The sequence below is a fragment of the Phyllobates terribilis genome, unplaced genomic scaffold, assembly GCF_046119375.1.
Source record: "Phyllobates terribilis strain yellow unplaced genomic scaffold, ASM4611937v1 Scaffold_11__3_contigs__length_659146591, whole genome shotgun sequence".
Taxonomy (NCBI): Eukaryota; Metazoa; Chordata; class Amphibia; order Anura; family Dendrobatidae; genus Phyllobates; species Phyllobates terribilis.
In genome coordinates, this window is record NW_027362771.1 from 575,100,506 (window position 1) to 575,126,545 (window position 26,040).

At 46.0% G+C, this 26,040-nt stretch overlaps 6 non-coding genes across 6 annotated transcripts; all 6 read right to left on the reverse strand.

Annotated features, from left to right (window-relative positions):
* Positions 1-2,719: 2,719 nt before the first annotated feature.
* On the reverse strand, positions 2,720-2,859 carry LOC141168160 (U4 spliceosomal RNA). The gene has a single exon (XR_012251910.1). It is a non-coding gene; the product is annotated as a U4 spliceosomal RNA (small nuclear RNA).
* A 3,764-nt stretch (positions 2,860-6,623) lies between these two features.
* TRNAK-UUU (transfer RNA lysine (anticodon UUU)) lies at positions 6,624-6,696 on the reverse strand. Its single transcript has one exon. It is a non-coding gene; the product is annotated as a tRNA-Lys (tRNA).
* Positions 6,697-10,259: 3,563 nt separating this feature from the next.
* TRNAK-UUU (transfer RNA lysine (anticodon UUU)) lies at positions 10,260-10,332 on the reverse strand. Its single transcript has one exon. It is a non-coding gene; the product is annotated as a tRNA-Lys (tRNA).
* Positions 10,333-13,895: 3,563 nt separating this feature from the next.
* LOC141168167 (U4 spliceosomal RNA) lies at positions 13,896-14,035 on the reverse strand. Its single transcript, XR_012251916.1, has one exon. It is a non-coding gene; the product is annotated as a U4 spliceosomal RNA (small nuclear RNA).
* A 1,955-nt stretch (positions 14,036-15,990) lies between these two features.
* LOC141168288 (U4 spliceosomal RNA) lies at positions 15,991-16,130 on the reverse strand. The gene has a single exon (XR_012252029.1). It is a non-coding gene; the product is annotated as a U4 spliceosomal RNA (small nuclear RNA).
* A 2,996-nt stretch (positions 16,131-19,126) lies between these two features.
* Positions 19,127-19,266, reverse strand: LOC141168162 (U4 spliceosomal RNA). Its single transcript, XR_012251911.1, has one exon. It is a non-coding gene; the product is annotated as a U4 spliceosomal RNA (small nuclear RNA).
* Between the last annotated feature and the right edge of the window lie 6,774 nt (positions 19,267-26,040).

Consider the following 26,040-nt stretch of genomic DNA (forward strand, 5'->3'; position numbering starts at 1 on the left):
AAGGAGCCCCAGTCAGGTTCCAAAGAAATTCAAGCTGTCCTGCAAGCTGAGGGTGTATCAGTGTCAGCGCGAGCTATCCACCGACATTTGAATGAAATGAACCGCTATGGTGGGAGATCCAGGAGGACTCCCCTGCTGACCTAGAGACATAAAAAAGCTAGACCAAATAGTACGCGAGTAAGACAAAATCCTTCTGGGAAAGCATTTTATGGATGATACCAAGATAGAGCTTTTTGGTAAAGCACATAATTCTACTGTTTACCAAAAACAGAATGAGACGTACAAAGAAATCAACACAGTACTTAGAGTCAAATATGGTGGAGGTTCAAAGATGTTTTGGGGTTGTTTTGCTGCCTCTGGAACTGGGTGATTTATTGTGTGCAAGGTATTATGGAATCTGAGGATTTTGGGTCACAATGTATTGCCCGGTGTCAGAAAGCCGGGATTGCATCCTAGGTCATGGGTCTTCCAGCAGGACAATGATCCCAAACATACTTCAAGAAGCCCCCAGAAATGGATGGAAACAAAGCGTTGGAGAGTTCTGAAGTGGTCAGTAATGAGTCCGGATCTAGATCCCATTGCTCACCTGTGGAATGATCTTACAATTGCTGTTGGGAGAAGACGCCTTCACATATGAGAGACCTGGAGCAATTTGCAAAAGAAGAGTCCAAGATTCCAGGTGAGAGGTGTAAGAAGCTGATGGTTATAGGAACCGACTTGTCAGGAATATTATAAAATATTGATATCAGTGACAGCTTAACAGAATATTAGCCCTTCTCCCATGCCCTCTGCTGTAGTGTTTGTCCAGAGATGACAATCATACAGTGTCTAATGCAAATTATCACCACTTGTCAGCACCGAGCTGTCCCATTTTCCTTCTGCCAGCACAAAGCCCGAATTAACGCAGGGCTGATAAATAGTTATTCACACACGGCCAGGGAAGAAGTGTGAAAACTTCGTTAGGGAACCAAGCCTCTTGTCTCTGAGAGAGCAGGGGGTAATTACTATGCGGGCTTGCGCTAATTTACATGTAACTGTTGAAGACCAGTTCCCCAGCTTCAAAGGGGAATTTGCAGACATGATGACTCCGATATTAGATATGAAATAATATGAGTTCTATAGGTCCGACAATAACGGGACCCATATGTGGAGTAAGCAAATCAGCCCTGGAATATGCAGGTATTTTTCCACGGCCGTAACCAACATCGGGGGGCCGTAGTGCAAGAACCCCGGAATAGCAGACTGCAGCGATGTGATGTGTAATATCAAAAGAAAGATAAAATCATGAGGGAAAATATGGCGTAGTTTGCGAGCTTCTGCGATTAACGAGTGATGAGTTATCGCAAAAGTCAGCATTTCTAATAAAAATCTACAGGCTGAAGACCGGCCCACATGATGTCACCGCAAGGGGCGTGTGGCCAGATCTCTCCTTAGGTATAAAGTAATCTATGGGCAAGACAGAAGTACTCATTGCTGGGGGGAATACGAATTATACGCAAAGGGTCCTGTTCAATAACAGCAATCTGGAGAACCCCCCCTCCCACTATATTGAATCGTCTCCGCGATCGTGTAGTGTAAGTAATTTTCACTCTTTACCCTGTTTATTTTATGTAACTGTTTATGTATTTTAATGTCCCCTTTGTAACATCCTTGTATATATTTTTCCTAAACACTGCCTCCCTTTTGGATTAAATATAAAATTTAATAGTTCTGTTTCTTTTGTTCTGTAATCGTTCTCCTCCCCGAAGCCATAAACGCTACCGGGTTGGTTCCTGAACCGATACAAGTCCATTAATACCGGGCTGTATCAAACCAGAACTGGTGGCAGCATACCATCTGGGGGATTTGAGGAAGGCTGGCAGTGACGGTCGGAGGTGTGGATATATATTACTGGCGCAGCCAGGGAAATATATATATACCGCCCTCACTGCAGAGGGCCTCAAATACCCAGTGGGCTACAGGACGGCCTCTCCGGCGACCACTCGCTCTAGGTGCAGTACCTTGACTGACCTGAGAGGCGAGGGGGCGCCAGAGAGTTGTGCCTGTATTGTGGCATCACGGATTGGTGACGTGCAAGGGACAACACACCCCAGTGTCTTCCCCCGCTGGTGGCAGCTTCCTGGCACTACTTACTCTAGGTGCAGTACCTTGACTGACCTGAGAGGCATGGGGGCGCCAGAGAGCTGCACTCACCGGCCGGCAAGTTTTCCTGACACGACTGATTGCTGATATTTATTCCAAAGGGTGAAACCAAATATTAAGTTGAGGGTGCCAACAATTTTGTCCGACCCATTATTGGGGTTTTGTGTAAAATTATGTCCAATTTGCCTTTTCTTCTCTGTTTTTTTTGTGTTGTTCCAACACTCACAAAGGAAACAAACACGTGTAGAACAAAACACGGGGAATTATAATGTTCTGAGAAATACTGCAGCTTCTGGAACAATTTCAAGGGTGCTGACACTCTAGCCATACCATGACTACATGATAACACAAAAATATATAACATGACTATATGGAGAAATCTCCGGGGAAGCAGCTGACTAGATAGTAATCCTGTAATTGATCCCGCACGTTTCTTTGCTGATTCTCTTGTCCTCAGGGAAGTGAAATGTTACTTATAATTCTCAGCCCGACACATGTAACATACGGCTCCAATACAACTGTATACACGTAATTATCTCCAATAAAAGAAGTGCTTAATACTAACACCATTATTCAGTCTCCTGGGAGACTGTCAAAAATTGCCATGCTGACTGTATTACGAGCCCTCATGGCGGGGTATTGGGAAAAGTTTTCAACTAGCAATAATCACGCCTCAGATAAACCTCATGGGCTATGATACTGCCACTGCGCAAAGCTGGAGGCCATCTGTGAGGAGCTGCGGCCTCCGGATCTGGGGCTCTGTCTACACTGAGGAGAGACAAAGTCATTAGGGGGCTGTGGGAGCAAAGGATTCTGGGAGTGGATATGCTAATAACACCCCTCCCCTAAATCTGTAATGGAAGAAAGAAAAGCCCCCCAGGCTGGGGGAGGGGAGGGGGTTCATCCTCCATCTGACTGCTCTTCAATAACTGAATACCGCCATATCATCACCACATAGTAACACCAGATAGTGACTGAATACCGCCATACCATCACCACATAATAACACCAGATAGTGGCTGAATACCGCCATACCATCACCACATAACACTAAATAGTGACTGAATACCGCCATACCATCACCACATAATAACACCACAAAGTGACTGAATACCGCCATACCATCACCACATAATAACACTAAATAGTGACTGAATACCGCCATACCATCACCACATAATAACACTAAATAGTGACTGAATACTGCCATATCATCACCACATAATAACACTAAATAGTGACTGAATTCCGCCATACCATCAACACATAATAACACCAAATAGTGACTGAATACCGCCATACCATCACCACATAACACCAGATAGTGACTGAATGCCACCTAAGGCTATGTGCCCATGATGCAGAATGCTCCGGATTTTTCCTGAGCGTTTCTGCATCTCCCTGGCAGAAAAAACGCATGTGGATTGTACATGCGGATTGTACAGGCGGATGGTACAGGCGGATTGTACAGGCGGATTGTACAGGCGGATTGTACATGCGGATTGTACATGCGGATTGTACAGGCGGATTGTACATGCGGATTGTACATGCGGATTGTACATGCGGATTGTACATGCGGATTGTACATGTGGATTGTACATGTGGATTGTGCAGGCGGATTGTGCATGCGGATTATACATGTGGATTGTACATGTGTTTTTCCTGCCAGGGACATGCGGATGTGGAGCGTTCTTCACATGCATTTCCGCATGCGGGTTGTCATGCGCTTTCCAGGTGATTTTGGTCAGAGGTTTATGACCCCAAGGCTATAGGGTCTAGGAGAGGGGGAAAGACAAAAAACACGGGCGCAGGTCTAAGTGCAGATAATTTAGTACAACTCTTTTTTTTATATATTCTTTTTTAGAAGCTGATTTGCTCACCTTTGATGTAGCTTGTGGTATAGCGTATCGACCTATTAGGTCTGACTGAGATGCCTTGTCTCCTTGATGTGCAGCTATAGTCTGGAGACAACGGATCTCTCAGCCAGGAGACCGTGGAATGAAGATCAGGAAGAAATAAAAAGATTCATCCAGTCTATTCAGCGCTCCGAAACGACAGGCACCAGGTAGAAGTATTATAGATCTTCAGAAATTTACTTAGGATAAAAATCATCACAAAACGATACATAGAACAACGCGTTTCAGCTATAGATTTATACATATGTAAAGCAGGTGCCGGAATGCAACGCACAGAGACCCAAGGCGAGAACAGTCAGAGATGATTGTAAACAGTTTTATACAACAGGTATACTGAAACAAGGGATTAGCAACAAGGGTAATGAACAGTGGTTTGAAATATCAGAAAAATACGAAATTTCTCAAAGTAAGGCACAGTCTCTCAAAGTAAGGCGCAGTCTCTCAAAGTAAGGCGCAGTCTCTCAAAGTAAGGTGATGCCCTCAATCATGGGAGACACCACGCAAGTTCTTTAACTGTGCATTTGGCTCTAGCGGGGGTCACCGGTTATTCCCGCTTGGCCGTGAGTCTCTTCCGGATAAATTCAATTAAATCATGTTGTGCTACTTTAGCCCCAACCGTTCCTCTCCCAACCTGAGTACCTAAATCCAATTGTCCCCAGTACCGTGGGTGAACAGTGGAAGTGACGGCCCTGCTCACGTATGCAGCTACTCTGTCTCCGCTGGCGTGACTTTCCTGGGGCAACCGTCTCTCAACTCCTCTCTGTTTGGCCATTGGAGGCAGTCTCTCGAGCCTTGGATAGGGGGGTCCAGGCCTCGTCTGTCGGCGGGTGACGTCGGGTTCCGCGAACTCACTCAGCACCGCGATCAGGTTCCTAGTCTCCTCAGCAGGCGCAGCACTCGGGTCACAACTGTGAGGGATCCAGAGCTCTTTTACCGGTGCCCGGCTGGAGCACCTCTCAGGCCTCTGGATTTGGCCTGTCACGCGGGGTTTCTCAGGACGCAGGGAGCACGTCTGCTCCTTTCTGCTGCTTGGCGCCAAAGAACCCTCTGGTTTGGCGCGCTGGCCTCTTATCTCCCGGAACTCCTTCCTGGAAGTCACCTGATCGGGTCCAGCATCTGAACCTGCTCTCCCTGCAACTTCCCTTGCATATTTTGGTTCCGCTTGACTGTATCTGGCCAGTAGATGGCAGTCTCGCTCCATCCTTGAAACGTCATGTTGAAGTTCTTTTACAGGCTTTCTTGCCTGTTCTACACATATATATTGCCATATCTCACATGAGGAAGGCTATTTTGTATAAATATATAGCCGAAACGCGTTGTTCTATGTATCGTTTTATGATGATTTTTATCCTAAGTAAATTTCTGAAGATCTATAATACTTCTACCTGGTGCCTGTCGTTTGGGAGCGCTGAATAGACTGGATGAATCTTTTTATTTTTTCCTGATTTCCAAGCGATTTTAGCATCACTTGGAAAGTGCTTGACAACTTGGTCACACTATATAAATCCATGCAGCCGGCGTAGATTTATATAGTGTGACCGTAAAAGAATGGTAAAAATAAATATATACTTACATACTGATGACCCCCGGAGTCCTTGTCCTGCCATGACGTCACTGCAGGTCCTTTTAGTCTACCGTGAGCTGCCGGCATGCCAGGACAAGGACTCCGGCCGTCATCAGAAGGTAAGTATAATGTATATTTTTTATTTTATTATATTTTTTACAGATACTATGGTACCTGGGTCTGGATGAGAGTCTCCTCTTCTCCAAACCCGGGTACCATCCGCACATTGAACCACATGGAATCCGCATGTACAGATGCAGTGATGCAGATGTCTTGCGGTCCAATGAAAGTCAATGGCGGCGAAAACGCCACAATTCCGCAAAATAATTGGTAGTGCTGCATATTTTTCCGCAATGATAATCCGCAGTTGAATTTCCGCAGCATGTGCACAGCACATGCGGATTATCATTGGAGAACATGGCAGACCTTCTACCAAGCGGTTTTTAAGCATTTCTGCAGCGGAATTGCTGCTTGCGGAAAAGCTTAAAAAATGCATAGTGGGCACACAGCCATAGTATAACTATATCACACCAAATAGTGACTGAACACCGCCATACTATCACCACATAATAACTCCAAATAGTGACTGAATACCGCCATACCATCACCACATAATAACTCCAAATAGTGACTGAATACCGCCATACCATCACCACATAATAACTCCAAATAGTGACTGAATACCGCCATACCATCACCACATAATAACTCCAAATAGTGACTGAATACCGCCATACCATCACCACATAATAACTCCAAATAGTGACTGAATACCGCCATACCATCACCACATAATAACTCCAAATAGTGACTGAATACCGCCATACCATCACCACATAATAGCAATTTCTAGGGTCGGCTTCTTCAGCTATTTATACATTCCTTAAAGCGACAATGTAACAAACAGTACATGTGACCTTATCCTCCATACTGTGCCTGAGTTCACAAATCTGTATCTGTCCCACGAAATATTGTTTGAATATTCTTTAATTAAAAGCTTCCCCCCGAACAGGGACTTGAACCCTGGACCCTCAGATTAAAAGTCTGATGCTCTACCGACTGAGCTATCCGGGCTTCTGTACATGATCACTGACACAATGACTTTCTCCTGTATTGTCGGCCGTCTGCTCCTCCTTTCTTGTTACAGACTATCACCACTCACCACTATACGTTCTGTCCATTGGTTTCTACGTCCTGGAAGGGAACCGTCTCTTCTGTATTCCAGACCTGTCCAGCAATGCAGAGATGATCCCATAAGAGGCAACGATTGAATTGGGGAGAGGACGTCATCAGGGACTTGTAATGACTTGTGGATGGGACAGGATGATATCAGGGACTTATAATAAACTGGAGAGTGAGGTCGGACGCTATCAGGGACTTGTAATGACTTGGGGGTAGGGGAGGATGATATTAGAGACTTATAATAAACTGGAGAGTGAGGACGGACGCTAGTGTAGCACCCAGAGGGTTCGGTCGCTACAGAGGTATTGCATCTCACCCAGATGTGCGATATCTCACTCTCAGGTAAGGATGGAGTATGGCTCAGGACCCTGACACCTGCATGCATTACACCACATTTCCGGGGGACAGGGCGACAATGCTCCCACGGGAGAGCACAATTGTCCCTGATCCCTGGCAGGAGTGGGGAGGGGTCACCTAGGAAAGGGGGAACCCAGTGGTGTGTGGATGGAGAGTGCAGATCTTGGGTGCACTGAGTAGGAGTATAAAGAGGGGAGCCATCTTAGGAAGTGTGTTCAGTCAGAGGGGAGAAGTGAAAGAGCAGGGCTCTGTGGAGCTCTGCTCCAGGAGGCGAGCCTAGCCTGAGAGGCCCAAGACTGAGAAGAGAAAGAGCAGAGAGGAGAGGGAGCAGGAAAGGCTCCAGGAGAAGGAGTGAAGGGATCCCAGAGGTACGGGCCATGCAGCAAGCCGGCCGTACGCCCGCCGCTACCTGGAGGTAGGGGGGTCAGGCCAAGACAGGGAACCGGTTCCCTTAACTAGTGGAGGCAGAAACCACGCTCAGCTAGTCACCGGAGGCTGTGGCATTGCATGTGTCACAGCCCCTCACAGTCCACGCTAGGAAGGGACCACATAGGGTCCAGGGAACGGAACACACGTCGCCCGCCAAGACCCGAGGCAGCTGGACAGAAGCGGTGTAAGGTGTGAGGCACGAAGAGCCAGAGAAAGGACACATGAAGGGGGTCCTGATAAGTACTCCAAAGATATCTGGGAGTCGGCCGAGCCCCTCACTTGGCGAACACAGTACGACGCGGGAGATTATGACCGGCCGTAATAATCTGGATTAACAACTATGAGTAAAAACCCTGGACTGCACTGCAAAGACTCTGAGTAGTTTCTGCTGCGCCCTTGCACCACAACTCTCATCATCCACTCACGCTGCCCTGAGGCAATACTCTTCCTGTGGGGAGTCACACCATCTAGCTGCACACCTCATCAGCCTCAGCAGCCTGCCCAGCAGCGGCGGTTCCTCCTAACCGCAATCCACAGGTGGCATAGTCGGACATTTAATAATCATAAAAACCACATAAATAGACTGCCACTGGTTTGACCACTCTGAGCCACGGGACTGGGTCACCGCCACGGTGACTATGTAGCACCCTGAGGATTCGGCTGCTACAGGGGTATTGCACCTCAACCCAGAGGTGTGATATTCCACTCCCGGGTAAGGATGGAGTGTGGAACTGAGCTAGTAGGCTGCATGCACTACACACATCCCATTTCCGGGGAACAGACCGATGGTACTCCCACTAGAGAAATGTGCAGGTACGACAGTGTCTGTTCCTGGCTGGAGTGGGAGGGGGGGTGGAACATCCCAGTAGTGTAGGGGCAGATAGGGGGAGCAGCCTGGGTAAAGCTAGGAGCTCATTGGGTGCTGGTCACCTGAGCTCACACATAGAGGGAGTATATAAGGTGGGAACCATCTTAGATCAGGGTCAGTCTGTGAGACGTCAGTCAGTCAGTCTGTCAGAGTGTAACCTGAGAAGCAGAGCAGAGGAGAAGAGAGAGAGACCCAGAGGCGCAGAGGGGACCCCAAGAGCCCATAAGAGAGCTAATAGGGTGAAGGGTCGGCAACAGGGTACCGGATCCCAAGCTGGCAGAGGCTACAGCACACCTTAGCCAGGAACCGGAGGTCGTGGGCAGGATCTGCCACGATCACCCACTAAATCCACCTGGAAGGCAGACCAAGAATAGGGTCAGGGAGCCCAGAGGAGGCTTGACCAACAAGAGGCCCGAGGGAGCCGGACTTAGGTGGATCCCTGGTGGGAACGACCAGAAGAAGGGAGAGACAGAAAGGAGCTCAGGACCACACTCCGGAGTTGCCTGGGAGTTGACCGAGTCCAGGACCTGGTGGACGCAGCACGGCTTGGGTGGTCACTGCTGTACACAGTGACCCGAGCAACACCAGTAAGTAAAACCCTGGAACTGCATTTTATGCCTCTGAGTCTCCTTGCTGCATCTTCACAACCACCATCCTCCACGGCTGACCCCCTGAGGCTATACCCCTCCCGTTGGGGGTTATACTACCTAAGCTGCACTCACATGATCAGCCTCAGTGGACCCTGCTGCAGCGGCGGCCGTATTGACCGCAAATCAACTGGTGGCGTAGTCGACACAAAAGAACATCTAGTAACATCATAAGGACTGCCACACACTGAGCTTGACACCCTGGGCACGGACCGGGTCACAGCCACTCGGAGACTACAACCCCCATCTGATCCGGCTCCGGGTATCCCCAACAACACTGGCCCAGGGGGCGCGTCAACTACAACCCCCAGCATCCACTAAAAGGCCCAGTTCTGGGTTCCCCACACGGCCCAGGGGGCGCGTCACTATCAGGGACTTATATTGAATTGGGAGAAAAAGGAGGAGGACGTCATCATGGACTTTTAATGAATTAGTTGGTTAGAGAAGATGCTATACAGGGACTTATAATGAATTGACGTTGGGGAGGATACCCAAACGGACTCATAACGGATTGGGGTCTGGGAGTGGACACTATCAGGGATATATTATGAAATAGGGGTGGAAGAGGACACTATACAGGGAGCTGTAATGAATTGTGGGTGGGAGAGGCTGCTATCAGAGGCTTATAATGATTTCAGGGATAGGCAGGGACTTATAGTGATAAGAACTAAAAATAGTGACTGAAAACCACCATACTATAAACACATAATTGTAAATTTCCCCCAAAATGAATTGATTCTAATTCCTCTTACTGTGGTTTTGCTTTTAATTTTGATTACGGTTATACCTGGAACACATGATTAAACCAATACTCACCTAAAACTGCCATCCGGTGACCACGTTATATTGTCAAATAGTGACTGATTACTTCCATACCAAGACCATATAATAACACCAAATAGGGTCTGAATACCTTCATATAGTCCCTCTATACTGACTGTCTACAAGTTCCTACTACGTGGAATATGTAACGAGCCCTCACTTATGTTCTAGTACATTACATTATCAGTGATCGCCTGTTGTTGGCGACAAGAGAGCAGCTAAGGAGAACATGGTCACCACCCAAGACTGTCCAAAATCATTTGTCCTTCTCTAGGTCTCATTTATATCCTCATGAAATAACATTTATTGTTTTACTCTTTGTTAAAAGCTTCCGCCCAAACAGGGACTTGAACCCTGGACCCTCAGATTAAAAGTCTGATGCTCTACCGACTGAGCTATCCAGGATTCTGTACATGATCACTGACACAATGATTTTCTGCTGCAGCTGTCGGCCGTCTGCTCCTCCTTTCTGGTTACGTAGTGTCACACACACACTTTCTCCTACAGCTATCTGCTTTTCTTTCCAGTTACACAGTATCACCACCTGTGCACACATTCTGACACAAGGACTTTCTCCTGAATTATCGGCCATCTGCTCCTCTTTTCGGGTTACACACTATCACTACTTCCAACTATTCATACTGTCCATTGGTTTCCACGTTCTGGAAAAAAAAAATCACTTCTGTATTCCAGACTTGTCCAGCAATGCAGAGATAATCCCATAAGACATAACGTTTGAATTGGGGAGAGGACATCATCAGGGACTTATAATGACTTGGGCGGTGGGAGAGGATGATATCAGGGACTGGACAAAGTCACCTGTGGCAAGTTAAAGGCGTGGGCAATATGAAAATCACACCTGAAACCAGATGAAAAAAAAAAAGAGATGACGTTGACTCAATCTTTACATTGTATATCTGTGTGTGCCATACTAACCATGGAGAACAGAAAGAGGAGACGAGAACTGTCTGAGGACTTGAGGACGAAAATTGTTGAAAAATATCAACAATTTCAAGGTTACAAGTCCATCTTCAGAGATCTTGATGTTACTTTGTCCACGGTGCACAACATAATCAAGAAGTTTACAACCTATAGCACTGCAGCTAATCTCCCTGGACGTGTACGGCAGAGAAAAATTGTTGAAAGGTTGCAACGCAGGATAGTCTGAGGAAAAGTAGCCCCAAATTCAAGCTGTCCTGCAACCTGAGGGTGCATCAGTGTCAGCACGAACTATCCACCGACATTTGAATGAAATGAAACGCTATGGTGGGAGATCCAGGAGGACCCCCCCTGCTGACACAAAGACATAAAAAAGCTAGACCGAAGTTTGCCAAATTGTAAGTGAGTAAGCCAAAATCCTTCTGGGAAAGGGTTTTATGGACAGATGACAACAGGATAGAGTTTTTTGGTAAAGCACATCATTCTACTGTTTACCGAAAACAGAATGAGACCTACAAAGAAAACAACACAGCACCTAGAGTCAAATATGGTGGAGGTTCAAAGATGTTTTGGGGCTGTTTTGCTGCCTCTGGAACTGAGTGATTTACTGTGTGCAAGGTATTATGGAATCTGAGGATTACCAAAGGATTTTGGGCCACAATGTATTGCCCAGTGTCAGAAAGCTGGGATTGCATTTTAGGTCATAGGTCTTGCAGCAGGATAATGACCCCAAATATACTTCAAGAAGCACCAAGAAATGGATGGAAACAAATTGCTGGAGAGTTCTGAAGTGGCAGCAATGAGTCCGGATCTAAAACCCGTTGATCACCTGTGGAGAGATCTTAAAATTACTGTTTGGAGAAGGCACCCTTCACATATGAGAGACCTGGTGCAGATTGTAAGAAGAGTCCAAGATTCCTGCTGAGAGGTGTAAGAAGCTGATGGTTATAGGAAGCGACTGATTGCAGATATTTATTCCACATTCCAAATATTAAGTTGAAGGCGCCAACAATTTTGTCTGGCCCATTATTGGGGTTTTGTGTAAACTTATGTCCAATTTGCCTTTTTTTTCCTCTGTTTTTATATTTTGTTCCAACACTCACAAACGTGTACAAAATACGGGGAATTGTAATAATGCTCTGGGAGAAATACTTCATTTTCTGGAACAATTTCAATGGTGCCGACACCCTAGCCATACCATGACTACATGATAACACAAAAAATACACTGCTCAAAAAAATAAAGGGAACACTTAAACAACAGAATATAACTCCAAGTAAGTCAAACTTCTGTGAAATCAAACTGTCCACTTAGGAAGCAACACTGATTGACAATCAATGTCACATGCTGTTGTGCAAATGGAATAGACAATAGATGGAAATTATTGCAATTATCAAGACCCCCTCAATAAAGGAGTGGTTCTGCAGGTGGGGACCACAGACCACATCTCAGCAACAATGCTTTCTGGCTGATGTTTTGGTCACTTTTGAATGTTGGTTGTGCTTTCACACTCGTGGTGGCATGAGACGGACTCTACAACCCACAGAAGTTGCTCAGGTAGTGCAGCTCATCCAGGATGGCACATCAATGCGAGCTGTGGCAAGAAGGTTTGCTTTGTCTGTCAGCGTAGTGTCCAGCTGCTGGAGGCGCTACAGGAGACAGGCCAGTACACCAGGAGACGTGGAGGGGGCCGTAGGAGGGCAACAACCCAGCAGCAGGACCGCTACCTCTGCCTTTGTGCAAGGAGGAACAGGAGGAGCACTGCCAGAGCCCTGCAAAATGACCTCCATCAGGCCCCAAATGTGCATGTGTCTGCACAAACGGTTAGAAACCGACTCAGTGAGGGTGATATGAGGGCCCGACGTACACAGATGAGGGTTGTCTTCACAGCCCAACACTGCAGGATGCTTGACATTTGCCACAGAACACCAGAGGTAGCCTGACTGCCATTAGGTACCGAGATGAGATCCTCAGACCCCTTGTGAGACCATATGCTGATGCGGTTGGCCCTGGGTTCCCCCTAATGCAGGACAATGCCAGACCTCATGTGGCTGGAGTGTGTCAGCAGTTCCAGCAAGATGAAGGCATTGAAGCTATGGACTGGCCCGCCCATTCCCCAGACCTGAATCCGATTGAGCACATCTGGGACATCATGTCTCGCTCCATCCACCAACGTCACATTGCACCACAGACTGTCCAGGAGTTGGCGGATGCTTTAGTCCAGGTCTGGGAGGAGATCCCACAGGAGACCATCCACAACCTCATCCTCATCAGAAGCATGCCCAGGCGTTGTAGGGAGGTCATACAGGCACGTGGAGGCCACACACAATACTGAGCCTCATCAGGAGCATGCCCAGGCGTTGTAGGGAGGTCATACAGGCACGTGGAGGCCACACAATACTCAGCCTCATCAGGAGCATGTCCAGGCATTGTAGGGAGGTCATACAGGCACATGGAGGCCACACACAATACTCAGCCTCATCAGGAGCATGCCCAGGCGTTGTAGGGAGGTCATACAGGCACGTGGAGGCCACACACACAATACTGAGCCTCAGTTTGACTTGTTTTAAGGACATTACATCACAGTTGGATCAGCCTGTAGTGTGTTTTTCCACTTTAATTTTGGGGGTGACTCCAAATCCAGGCCTCCATTGGTTAATAAATGTGATTTCCATTGATGATTTTTGTGTGATTTAGTTGTCAGCACATTCAACTTTCTACAGAACAAAGTATTCAATGAGAATATTTCATTCATTCAGATCTAGGATGTGTTATCTGAGTGTTCCCTTAATTTTTTGGAGCAGTGTATATAACATGACTCCATATGGAGAAATCTCCGGGGAAGCAGCTGACTAGATAGTAATCCTGTAATTGATCCCGCACGTTTCTTTGCTGATTCTCTTGTCCTCAGGGAAGTGAAATGTTACTTATAATTCTCAGCCCGACATGTAACATACGGCTCCAATACAACTGTATACAAGTAATTATCTCTGAGAAACACTTCTTTTAATACTAACACCATTATTCAGTCTCCTGGGAGACAGTCAAAAATTGCCATGCTGACAGCATTACGAGCCGTCATGGCGGGGTATTGGGAAAAGTTTTCAACTAGCAATAATCACGCCTCGGATAAACCTCATGGGCTATGATACTGCCACTGCGCAAAGCTGGAGGCCATCTGTGAGGAGCTGCGGCCTCCGGATCTGGGGCTCTGTCTACACTGAGGAGAGACAAAGTCATTAGGGGGCTGTGGGAGCAAAGGATTCTGGGAGTGGATATGCTAATAAACCCCTCCCCTAAGTCTGTAATGGAAGAAAGAAAAGCCCCCCAGGCTGGGGGAGGGGAGAGGGTTCATCCTCCACCTGACTGCTCTTCAGTAACTGAATACCGCCATACCATCACCACATAATAACACTAAATAGTGACTGAATACCGCCATACCATCACCACATAATAACACTAAATAGTGACTGAATACCGCCATACCATCACCACATAACAGCAAATAGTGACTGAATACCGCCATACCATCACCACATAATAACACCAAATAGTGGCTGAATACCGCCATACCATCACCACATAATAACACCAGATAGTGACTGAATACCGCCATAACATCACCACATAATAACACCAGATAGTGACTGAATATCGCCATACCATCACCACATAACACCAGATAGTGACTGAATATCGCCATACCATCACCACATAATAACACCAGATAGTGACTGAATATCGCCATACCATCAGCACATAACAGCAAATAGTGACTGAATACCGCCATACCATCACCACATAATAACACCAAATAGTGGATGAATACCGCCATACCATCACCACATAATAACACCAGATAGTGACTGAATACCGCCATAACATCACCACATAATAACACCAGATAGTGACTGAATATCGCCATACCATCACCACATAACAGCAAATAGTGACTGAATACCGCAATACCATCACCACATAATAACACCAAATAGTGGCTGAATACCGCCATACCATCACCACATAATAACACCAAATAGTGGCTGAATACCGCCATACCATCACCACATAACACCAAATAGTGGCTGAATACAGCCATACCATCACCACATAACACCAAATAGTGGCTGAATACTGCCATACCATCACCACATAACCAAATAGTGACTGAATAGCGCCATACCATCAATACAAAATAACAGCAAATATTGACTGAATACCGCCATACCATCACCACGTAATAACACCAAATAATAACTGAATACCGCCATACCATCACCACATAATAACAGCAAATAGTGACTGAATACCGCCATACCATCCCCACATAATATCACCAAATAGTGATTGAATACCGCCATACCATCACCACATACTAACACCAAATAGTGACTAAATACCGCCATATCATCACCACATAATAACACGAGATAGTGACTGAATACCGCCATACCATCACCACATAATAACACCAAATAGTGGCTGAATATAGCCATACCATCGCCACATAGTAACACTAAATGGTGGCTGAATACCGCCATACCATCACCACATAATAACACCAAATAGTGGCTGAATACCGCCATACCATCACCACAAAATAACACCAAATAGTGGCTGAATACCGCCATACCATCACCACATAATAACACCAAATAGTGACTGAATACCACCATACCATCACCACATAATAACACCAAATAGTGGCTGAATACCGCCATACCATCACCACAAAATAACACCAAATAGTGGCTGAATACCGCCATACCATCACCACATAATAACACCAAATAGTGACTGAATACCGCCATACCATCACCACATAATAACACCAAATAGTGGCTGAATACCGCCATACCATCACCACATAGTAACACCAAATAATGACTGTAATACCGCCATACCATCACCACATAAAAACAAAAAACAACCATAACATGACTATATATAGAGAAATCTCCAGGGAAGGTACTGAATAGATAGTAATTCTGTAATTGATCCCGCACGTTTCTTTGCTGATTCTCAGCCCGACACATGTAACATACGGCTCCAACACAACTGTATATAGATTTATTCCAGCTAAACAGCAATAACTTCTTCTTCTACTATTAACCACCTACTCAGTCTCCCGGGAGACTATCAAAAATTGCCATGCTGACTGTATTACGAGCCCTCATGGTGGGGTATTGGGAAAAGTTTTCAACTAGCAATAATCACGCCTCGGATAAACCTCATGGGCTATGATACTGCCACTGCGCAAAGCTGGAGGCCATCTGTGAGGAGCTGCGGCCTCCGGATCTGGGGCTCTGTCTACACTGAGGAGAGACAAAGTCATTAGGGGGCTGTGGGAGCAAAGGATTCTGGGAGTGGATATGCTAATAACACCCCTCCCCTAAATCTGTAATGGAAGAAAGAAAAGCCCCCCAGGCTGGGAGAGGGGAGAGGGTTCATCCTCCATCTGACCATAGTGTCACCACCTCCTGCTATACAGACTGTCTGCTCCTGCGTCCTGGGGGAACCTTCACTTATGTGTTACAGGATTGCATTACCAGGGACTTCCTGATGATGGCGCAAGAAGAGCAGCTGAGAGGCAATACTGTCATGCTGTGACCATATAATAACAAATAGTGATTAAATACCGCCATATATTAACCCTCCCTATCGATCCTACCTTCAAATTATCTGCTAACCTTAAAGGTTCACATACTTTTGTCACTCACAGACATGTGAGATTGGATTATTTTCTTTAAAAAAAAGTGTAAAAGTTTAATGTTTTGGACTCATTTGATTTGGTTCTTCATCCACTTGTGAAAAGCTGATGTCGTTTTAGGTCAAATTTATGCAGAAATTAGGAAAATTCTGATGTGGGGAAAAATACTAAGAGGGTCTCATAATGAACTGGGGGTGGGAGGGGACGCTATCAATGAAATAGGGGTGGAAGAGAACACTAAACAGGGACTTATGATGAATTGGGGGTCGGGGAGGCTGTTACCAGAAGCTTATAATGAAAAAAAACAAAAAAAATAGTGACTGTACCATAAACACCCAATAATACCAAATAGTGACTGAATAATACCACAATACTATGAACACACAAAAGCAAATAGTGACTGAATAATACCACAATACTATGAACACACAAAAGCAAATAGTGACTGAATAATACCACAATACTATGAACACACAAAAGCAAATAGTGACTGAATAATACCACAATACTATGAACACACAAAAGCAAATAGTGACTGTAACACCGCCATAACATGACCATATAACAGCACCCCAAAACCATAACATGACTCTATTTGGAGTAATCTCCAGGGAAGCAGCTGACTAGACATTAATTCTGTAATTGATTCTCCACATTTCTTTGCTTATTCTTTTGGCCTTAGGCACTGGCGTAACGCCAATGGCGGCAGGCCACACCACTGCTATGGGGCCCCTCACCGCAGCAGGCACCGCACTGAGCCCCGCCTCTGCCTGTTAGCACCAGCGCTGCCCAGCCGCCCACACAGAATGATGGGGGTGGAAGTGTCTACTGACGCTCCTTCCTCTATCTTCATTGCTCTCGCTGATGGCCGGAGGGGGGCCCAGTGTGAGAAATGATGATGGAGGAGGGAGCATCAGCATCATTCTTCCTCGGCGTCTGACGTGTCAGAGCAGCGGGCGCCCTGTAATGACGTCATCGCGCCCACTGCTTTGACACGTCAGACGAGGTGTCCAGCGCTTCACACCACACGCTGAGGAGACTGGAGCATTGGGCGCAAAAAGGACAGATGAGTACTGTATTTTTTTTTTAATCAGTGACTGGTGGCCATAATACAGTATGGGGGTGCATTATATTGTATGGAGGATCATGGAGGTGCATAATACTGTATGAAGGATCAAGGGGGTGCATTATATTGTATGGAAGACCATGGGGGCACATTAAACTGTATGGAGGATCATGAGGGTGTATACAACTGTATGGAGGATCATGGGGTTACATTATATTGTATGGTGTACTATGGGGGTACATTATGCTGTATCGAGGACCATGGGGATACATTATGCTGTATGGAGGACCATGGGGGTGCATTATACTGTATGGAGGAACAGGGGGGTGCATACTACTGTATGGAGGACCATTAATGGTGCATACTACTGTATGGAAGATCATGGGGGTGCATTATATTGTATGGAGGTGCATACTACTGAAAGGAGGATCACGGAAGAGCATTATATTGTATGGAGGATTATGGGGGTGCATTATACTGTATGGAGGATCATGGGGGTGCATACTACTGTATGGAGGACCATGGTAATGCATACTACTGTATGGAGGACCATGGGGGTGCATTATACTGTATGGAGGACCATGTGGGGTGTATTATATTGTGGGAAGGACCATGCAGGTGCATTATACTGTCTGGAGGGTCATGGTGGGCGCATTATATTGTGTGGAGGACCATGGGGTGCATTATACTGTATGGAGGATCATGGGGGTGCATTATACTGTATGGAGGACCATGGGGTGCATTATTCTGTATGGAGGACCATGGGAGCACATTATTCTGTATGGAGGACCATGGGGGTTCATACTACTGTATGGAGTACCATAGGGGGTGCATTATATTGTATGGAGGACCATGGGGAGTGCACTATATTTTATGGAGGACCATGGAGAGTGCATTATACTATATGGATAGTTATGGGGGACGCATTATACTATATGGAAGGCTATGTGGGGCCATTATAATATGTGGGGGTCTATTATACTGTATGCAAGCAATTATACTGTTTGGAGGGCTAGTGCGGGCTATTATACTGTATGTAGGCCCATTATAGTGCATGGAGGGCTGTGTGGGGGTCACAGTTTGGGGGATCACCATACTTTGCCTGTGGAGTTGAAGTGGGGTACAGTAGGGTCATTATAATGTGTGTAGATGAATTCATCATGGGGGTATCATACTGTGTTTGGGGGGCACATTTGTTTAGATATTTTATGGGGGCAATGAAAGAGGAATCTATGACTTCAGCAGGAGGAAAATTGCTATGTAAAGGCTGGAAGGTTGTGAGATCTGCTCTTCTGTGATCTGACTATTATTATTTTTTTCTTGGGGGCCCCATGATTTCTATGTACGCCCCTGGCCTGAGGGAAATTAAACTTTACATATAATTCTCAGCCCCACATATAACACAGAGCTCCAATACAACTGTATATAGAATTACTCTAGCTAAACAAGAATAACAGTTTTTCTACTATTAACCACCTATTCAGTCTCCTGGGAGACTGTCAAAAATTGCCATGCTGACTGTATTACGAGCCCTCATGGCGGGGTATTGGGAAAAGTTTTCAACTAGCAATAATCACGCCTCAGATAAACCTCATGGGCTATGATACTGCCACTGCGCAAAGCTGGAGGCCATCTGTGAGGAGCTGCGGCCTCCGGATCTGGGGCTCTGTCTACACTGAGGAGAGACAAAGTCATTAGGGGGCTGTGGGAGCAAAGGATTCTGGGAGCAAAGGATTCTGGGAGCATAGGATTCTGGGAGCATAGGATTCTGGGAGCATAGGATTCTGGGAGCATAGGATTCTGGGAGCATAGGATTCTGGGAGCATAGGATTCTGGGAGCAAAGGATTCTGGGAGCATAGGATTCTGGGAGCATACGATATGCTAATAAACCCCTCCCCTAAGTCTGTCATGGAAGAAACAAGAGACGTTTCAACATTTTTGATTAAAAGCTTCCGTCTGAACAGGGACTTGAACAGGGATTAAAATTCTGATGCTCTACCGACTGAGCTATCCGGGCTTCTGTACAGACTCTCTGAGGTCAGGACTTTCTGCTGGGTCTCTCCGCCGTCTGACGGCTCCTCATTTCCGGTTACACAGTTTCTCCATCTTCTACTACACGAACTCAGCACCAGATCCGATTTCCTGGAGAGGAACCTTTACTTATGTATTAGGGGATTATGTTACTAGTGACCCCCGCTAAAAATGCCAGGAGAGCAGCTGACATACCGCCATACTATAACCACATGATAACACCAAGTAGTGACTGAATACCGCCATACTATAACCACATAATAACACCAAGTAGTGACTGAATACCGCCATACTATAACCACATAATAACAACAAGTAGTGACTGAATACCGCCATACTATAACCACATAATAACAACAAGTAGTGACTGAATACCGCCATACTATAACCACATAATAACAACAAGTAGTGACTGAATGCCTCAAAACCATGGTCGTATAACGGCACCAAATAGTGACTGGATACCGCCATACAGTAACAACAAAATAGCATTAAACATTGACTGATTAGTGAATGAATACCGCCATACCATATATTAACACCAGATAGTGACTGAATACTGCCATACCATCACCATACCATCACCACATAACACTAGATAGTGACTGAATACCGCCAAACTATTACCTCATAATAGCACCAAATAGAAACTGAATACCGTCATACCATCACCACATAATAATACCAGATAGTGACTGAATACCGCCATACCATCACCACATAATAATACCAGATAGTGACTGAATACCGCCATACCATCACCACATAATAATACCAGATAGTGACTGAATACCGCCATACCATCACCACATAATAACACCAGATAGTGACTGAATACCGCCATACCATGACCATATAATAATACCAGATAGTGACTGAATACCGCCATACCATCACCACATAATAATACCAGATAGAGACTGAATACCGCCATACTATCACCACATAATAATACCAGATAGTGACTGAATACCGCAATACCCACAATACCTTCAATAATAGTATGTAACGACATGACACATGACGCGGCCTAGTTCTCTACATGATTCACTCCCCGGGGAGATTCTCGGGGGTTTTCTGAGCAGTCAGTTATGTGTTGTCGATGCGTCCATAAACCATGCTGAGAGTTGGCGACTTCGGAAGAAGTTTTCCAAAAAAAAAGAATAGGAAAATCAGGACAAACCTGAAGAAGTGCGGCCCTGGTTCTGGAAAAAACGATTAGACTAATGTGATTTCTGAACAATTAACAGGCACAATGCCTGGGGTCGGCCTCTCCGGTCATTTATATTTACCCGAAATCCGTATAAAGCCAGGTCCATCAGGGACGGTGTAATCTGTGGATGTCACAATATAGGAAACTGTGCAGGTGACCTTGCGTGCTACATCAGATGAGATCACCGTTCGTCCTCCATACTGAGCCGCCTCCCTCAATATTGTGTCTATAATGCTGTATATTATAATATATATTATATCACAGATTAGACCGTCCCTCATGCAGTCGTTTCAATAATTTTTATTATTCAATTTTATTAAAAAATACTTCTGCTTGGGACTTGAACTCTGGACCCTCAGATTAAAAGTCTGATGCTCTACCGACTGAGCTATCTGGGCTCTGTTGAAAATATTGGAGTGCTAACATTTCAGTCTGGAACCAATCGTCATCTGACACCTTTTACTGTGCAAATAGTTCTTGCACCTGGGAAGTATGAAGGGATCTACCACTGATACCATATATAAACACATTATATTACATGCACACTCACTGAAGCCCACAGGATGAACGCCTCTTTGGACCTGCCAGGGTCACTCACAGAGGTGATCTTCCCTCTGTAAGTGACCTAAGACTGCACACCGTAACCACTAACCCTGAGTGGCGGAAACCATTGAATGTTCACGGGGTCACCTAGGCAGTCAAACAGTATCCTGCCGGTAGCCACGCGGCCAAGCGTCATCTCTGCATAGTCCCCCGTCACTTCCTCACGTTCTATACACATAACATAAGTGCAGCAACAGTCTATAATAATTACATTCACAAAGTGAGAAACATCCAACATAATGGAGCGCCAACAATGCAGCAACATGAAGAAATGCATGAGGTTCAGACCTCACTTAGAGGGCCTAAGAACAAATGCAACAGCGGTCTTTTATAAGAGGGGGTGTAGACTGTTTTACTTTAAAACCTTTTACAATGTAACCACTGCAGCCAATCACTGACTACAGCAGTGACCAACACGAGCATTGACTGGACTACATCGATCACCCATCTGTGCGGCCAGAATAGGATGTACAGAGACTGGCTGTATGGAGGTGACTATTAAGCAATTGCAGGTCCAAGTGTTATGATCTGCAACAAGTACTAAGGAAAGATAGGGGAAAGCTGTCCCTACAGTAAGACTAAGCTGAATCCCTACTATGTAGCAGGCTGACTGTTCCTAGCGAACAGACCCGCCTTAGTCCTCGGCTAGTCTGAACGAAGACCTATAGCATAAGGGGAGGGGTCCCTAAAAGAACTAAGGACTGGGACAAAAAATGGGACACCTCCTAAACAGAGAAGTTGTTGCAGAACACAAAAAGACTAACTGACAAAAAGGTACTAGAGGTCCCAGAAGGACCAAGCGAACTGACAGAGAAAGGCACCGAAGCACCAGGCTAGAGAAACAGTCAAACACTGAAGTCCAGCACAGCCAAAAGGGCGGAGCTGGAATATAAAGGCAGATGGTCACATGACCGCAAAACACAAGATGGAAAAAACAAACAGGAGGGTTCTAACACCAAGTCCCTTAATGGGACAGGAAAAAATAAAATCTGACCCCTTTTTACCAAAATGTCAAAAATTTACGCTTTTGGTATCGCCAGGTTGGTAAATGTCTGAACTAATAAAATATTACTTATCCCATATGCTACACACTGAAACAGAGGAAAAAAATATCAATGTCAGAATCGCATTTTATTGTTTTTTGGTCGCGTCACCTCCCAAAATAAGGTAGAATTAAAACAGATTTGAAAGTCGTAAGGACCCCAAAATGGTACCAATAAAAATTACAGCTCGCCCACCCTCCCCCTCACTTTCCCACCTCCCTGTCATAAAGAAAAATGAAAATCCACACAGACATCTCCGGAGAGGGAAATATCACCCGCACATTGAACATATGGAACTCATTATAACTGGGAAAAAGGAAAAATAATTAAAACAGGAGAAGTGAGAGAGAGAAAGCCGACACTTCCATCTCCATTGGTCACTACTAACACCGTCAGCCTGCAGACAAGTCAGGTCTCCCACCTCCACACAATAGGAAACCACATCTATTATACCCACATGATTCAGTCTGACAAATGCAACTGCTAGTTTATAGGAATTGTTCGGAATTACAAAAAACAGCGCCACCCCTGTGCACAGGTTGTATGTGGTATTGTAGCTAGACCCCATTCTCTTCAATAGAGCTAAGCAGTAATACCAGACATAATCAGGATGAATGCCTCCTTGGACCTGCCAGGGTCAGTCACAGAGGTTATCTTCCCTCTGTAAGTGACCTAAGGCTGCACACCATAACTACTGATGTGCACAGCTCCCACCTGCTTTGTGTGCCCCCTACGACTGACCCTGAACGGGGGGGGGGGACATCCGATGTTCACGGGGTCACCTATGCAGTCACACCTTAATCCCGTCTGGAGCAACAAGGCTGAGCGCCATCTCTGCACAGTTCCCCATCACTTCTGCTCGGACCATACACATAACATGAGAGCAACAAGAGCCTGTACTATGTGCAACAAGAGCCTGTACTATGTGCAAAAAGAGCCTGTACTATGTGCAAAAAGACCAACATAATGGAACGCCAAAACAGAAATAAACACTTGAAATAGATCACTCTGTTTGTAATGACTCTATATAGTATAGGAGTTTCACTTTTTGTATTGAAGAACTGAAATAAATTAACTTTTTGATGATATTCTAATTTAGTGAGATGCACCTGTATATAACGAATATATATATTGTATTTGATCTTTATACACACACACGCACATATATATATATATATATATATACATATATATACAGTACAGACCAAAAGTTTGGACACACCTTCTCATTTAAAGATTTTTCTGTATTTTCATGACTATGAAAATTGTACATTCACACTGAAGGCATCAAAACTATGAATTAACACATGTGGAATTATATACTTAACAAAAAAGTGTGAAACAACTGAAAATATGTCTTATATTCTAGGTTCTTCAAAGTAGCCACCTTTTGCTTTGATGACTGCTATGCACAGTCTTGGCATTCTCTTGATGAGCTTCAAGAGGTAGTTGTTTAACTACGCAGAGCGTTGTTTAAATTTGGCGCCAAAATCGCTGATTGGTCGAAGCCGGCGACCGCGACCAATCAGCAGAGCGTTGTTTAAATTTGGCGCCAATCTCGCTGATTGTTGGCGGATGGCGGCCGCGACCAATCAGCAGTGCGGTGTTTAAATTTGGCACCAAAATCGCTGATTAGTCGCGACCGCGACCAATCAGCAAAGAGGTGTTTAAATTTGGCAATCAGCAGAGTGATGCAGAGCGGGGTTTAAATTTGGCGCCAAAATCGCTGATTGGTCGCCGGCCACGACCAATCAGCAGAGCGGTGTTTAAATTTGGCATAAAAAGCGCAGATTGGTCGCGGCCGGTGGTTGCGACCAATCAGCAGAGTGAGGTTTAAATTTGGCGCCAATACTGCTGATTGGTCACGGCCGACAACCGCGACCAATCAGCAGAGCGGTGTTTAAATTTGGCGCCAATCTCGCTGATTGTTCGTGGCTGACGGCCGCGACCAATCAGCAGAGCAGGATTTAAATTTGGCACCAATAATGCTGATGGGTCGCGGCCGGCGACCGCGACCAATCAGCAGAGCGGGGTTTACATTTGGCCCCAATGCTGCTGATTGGTCGCGGCCGGTGACCGTGACCAATCAGCAGAGAGTTGTTTAAATTTGGCACAAAAAACGCAGATTGGTCGCGGGCAGCGGCAGCGACCAATCACCGATTTTTAACACAAATGTCCGGACCTTTGTAACACCATGCGGATACTGTGGGGACATCAGCGGCTAGGGTGTGAAGGGAGGACCGGGGAGCGGCGCTGCGGGTCGGGATACTTCTGCTGCGAGCGCCCGCTCATGTCCCGGGTTCTCGGAATGGAAGTATCCGCACAGGCAGCGCCGCTGACATCCATGCGGCTAGGGCGTGACATCCAATTGGTCGCGGCTGCTATTTAAATCTGCCGCACAAATCGGTGATTGGTCGCCGACTTGGCCCGCGACCAATCACTGATCTTGCGGCCAAAGTTAAACACTACTGTGCTGATTGGTCGCGGACGCTGCCCGCGACCAATCACCGATTTGGGCGCCAAATTTAAATATCGGCCGCGACCAATCACCGATCTTGGCTCCACATTTAAACACCGCTGTGCTGATTGGTCGCCGACGCTGGGCAGGACCAATCACCGATTTTGGCGCCACATTTAAATAGTGTCCGCGACCAATCCGCACAGCGGTGTTTAAATGTGGAGCCAAGATCGATGATTGGTCGCGGCCGATATTTGAATGTGACGCCCAAATCGGTGATTGGTCGCGGGCGCTCGCAGCAGAAGTATCCCGACCTGCAGCGCTGGTCCCCGGTCCTCCCTTCGGCATGGAGGTCAGCGGCGCTGGCGGTCCTCCCGCTGCTACCGGCCGGGAGATGAGCGCCTCACGCCGCTCATCTCCCGGCTGCATCTCCGTCCCGCAGATGGGTCCGGCGGTCGGGTTCCTTCTGCTGTTGCCGGCCGGGAGATGAGCGCCTCGCGCCGGTCATCTCCCGGCTGCATCGCCGCTGAGCTCCGTCCCGCAGATGAGCCGCTAACGGCCGCCATCTTTTTTTCGAAATCCCCCGGCGCTGATTGGCCGCTGCCGGACCAATGAGCGACCCGGGATTTCCTGGACAGACAGACACACAGACAGACAGACAGACAGACAGACGGGATAAGACGATTATATATATAGATATATATATACAGTGGTGGCCAAAAGTATTGGCACCCCTGCAATTCTGTCAGATAATACTCAGTTTCTTCCTGAAAATGATTGCAATCACAAATTCTTTGGTATTATTATCTTCATTTAACCACTTCGCGCCAGAGCCTGTTTTTGCCTTCGTGACCGGGCCAATTTTTTCAATTCTGACCACTGTCATTTTATGAGGTAATTACTCTGGAACGCTTCAACGGATCCCCCTGATTCTGAGAATGTTTTTTTGTGACATATTGTACTTCATGATAGTGGTAAAATTTCTTTGATATCACTTGCGTTTGATTGTGAAAAAATCGGAAATTTGGTGAAAATTTAGAAAATTTTGC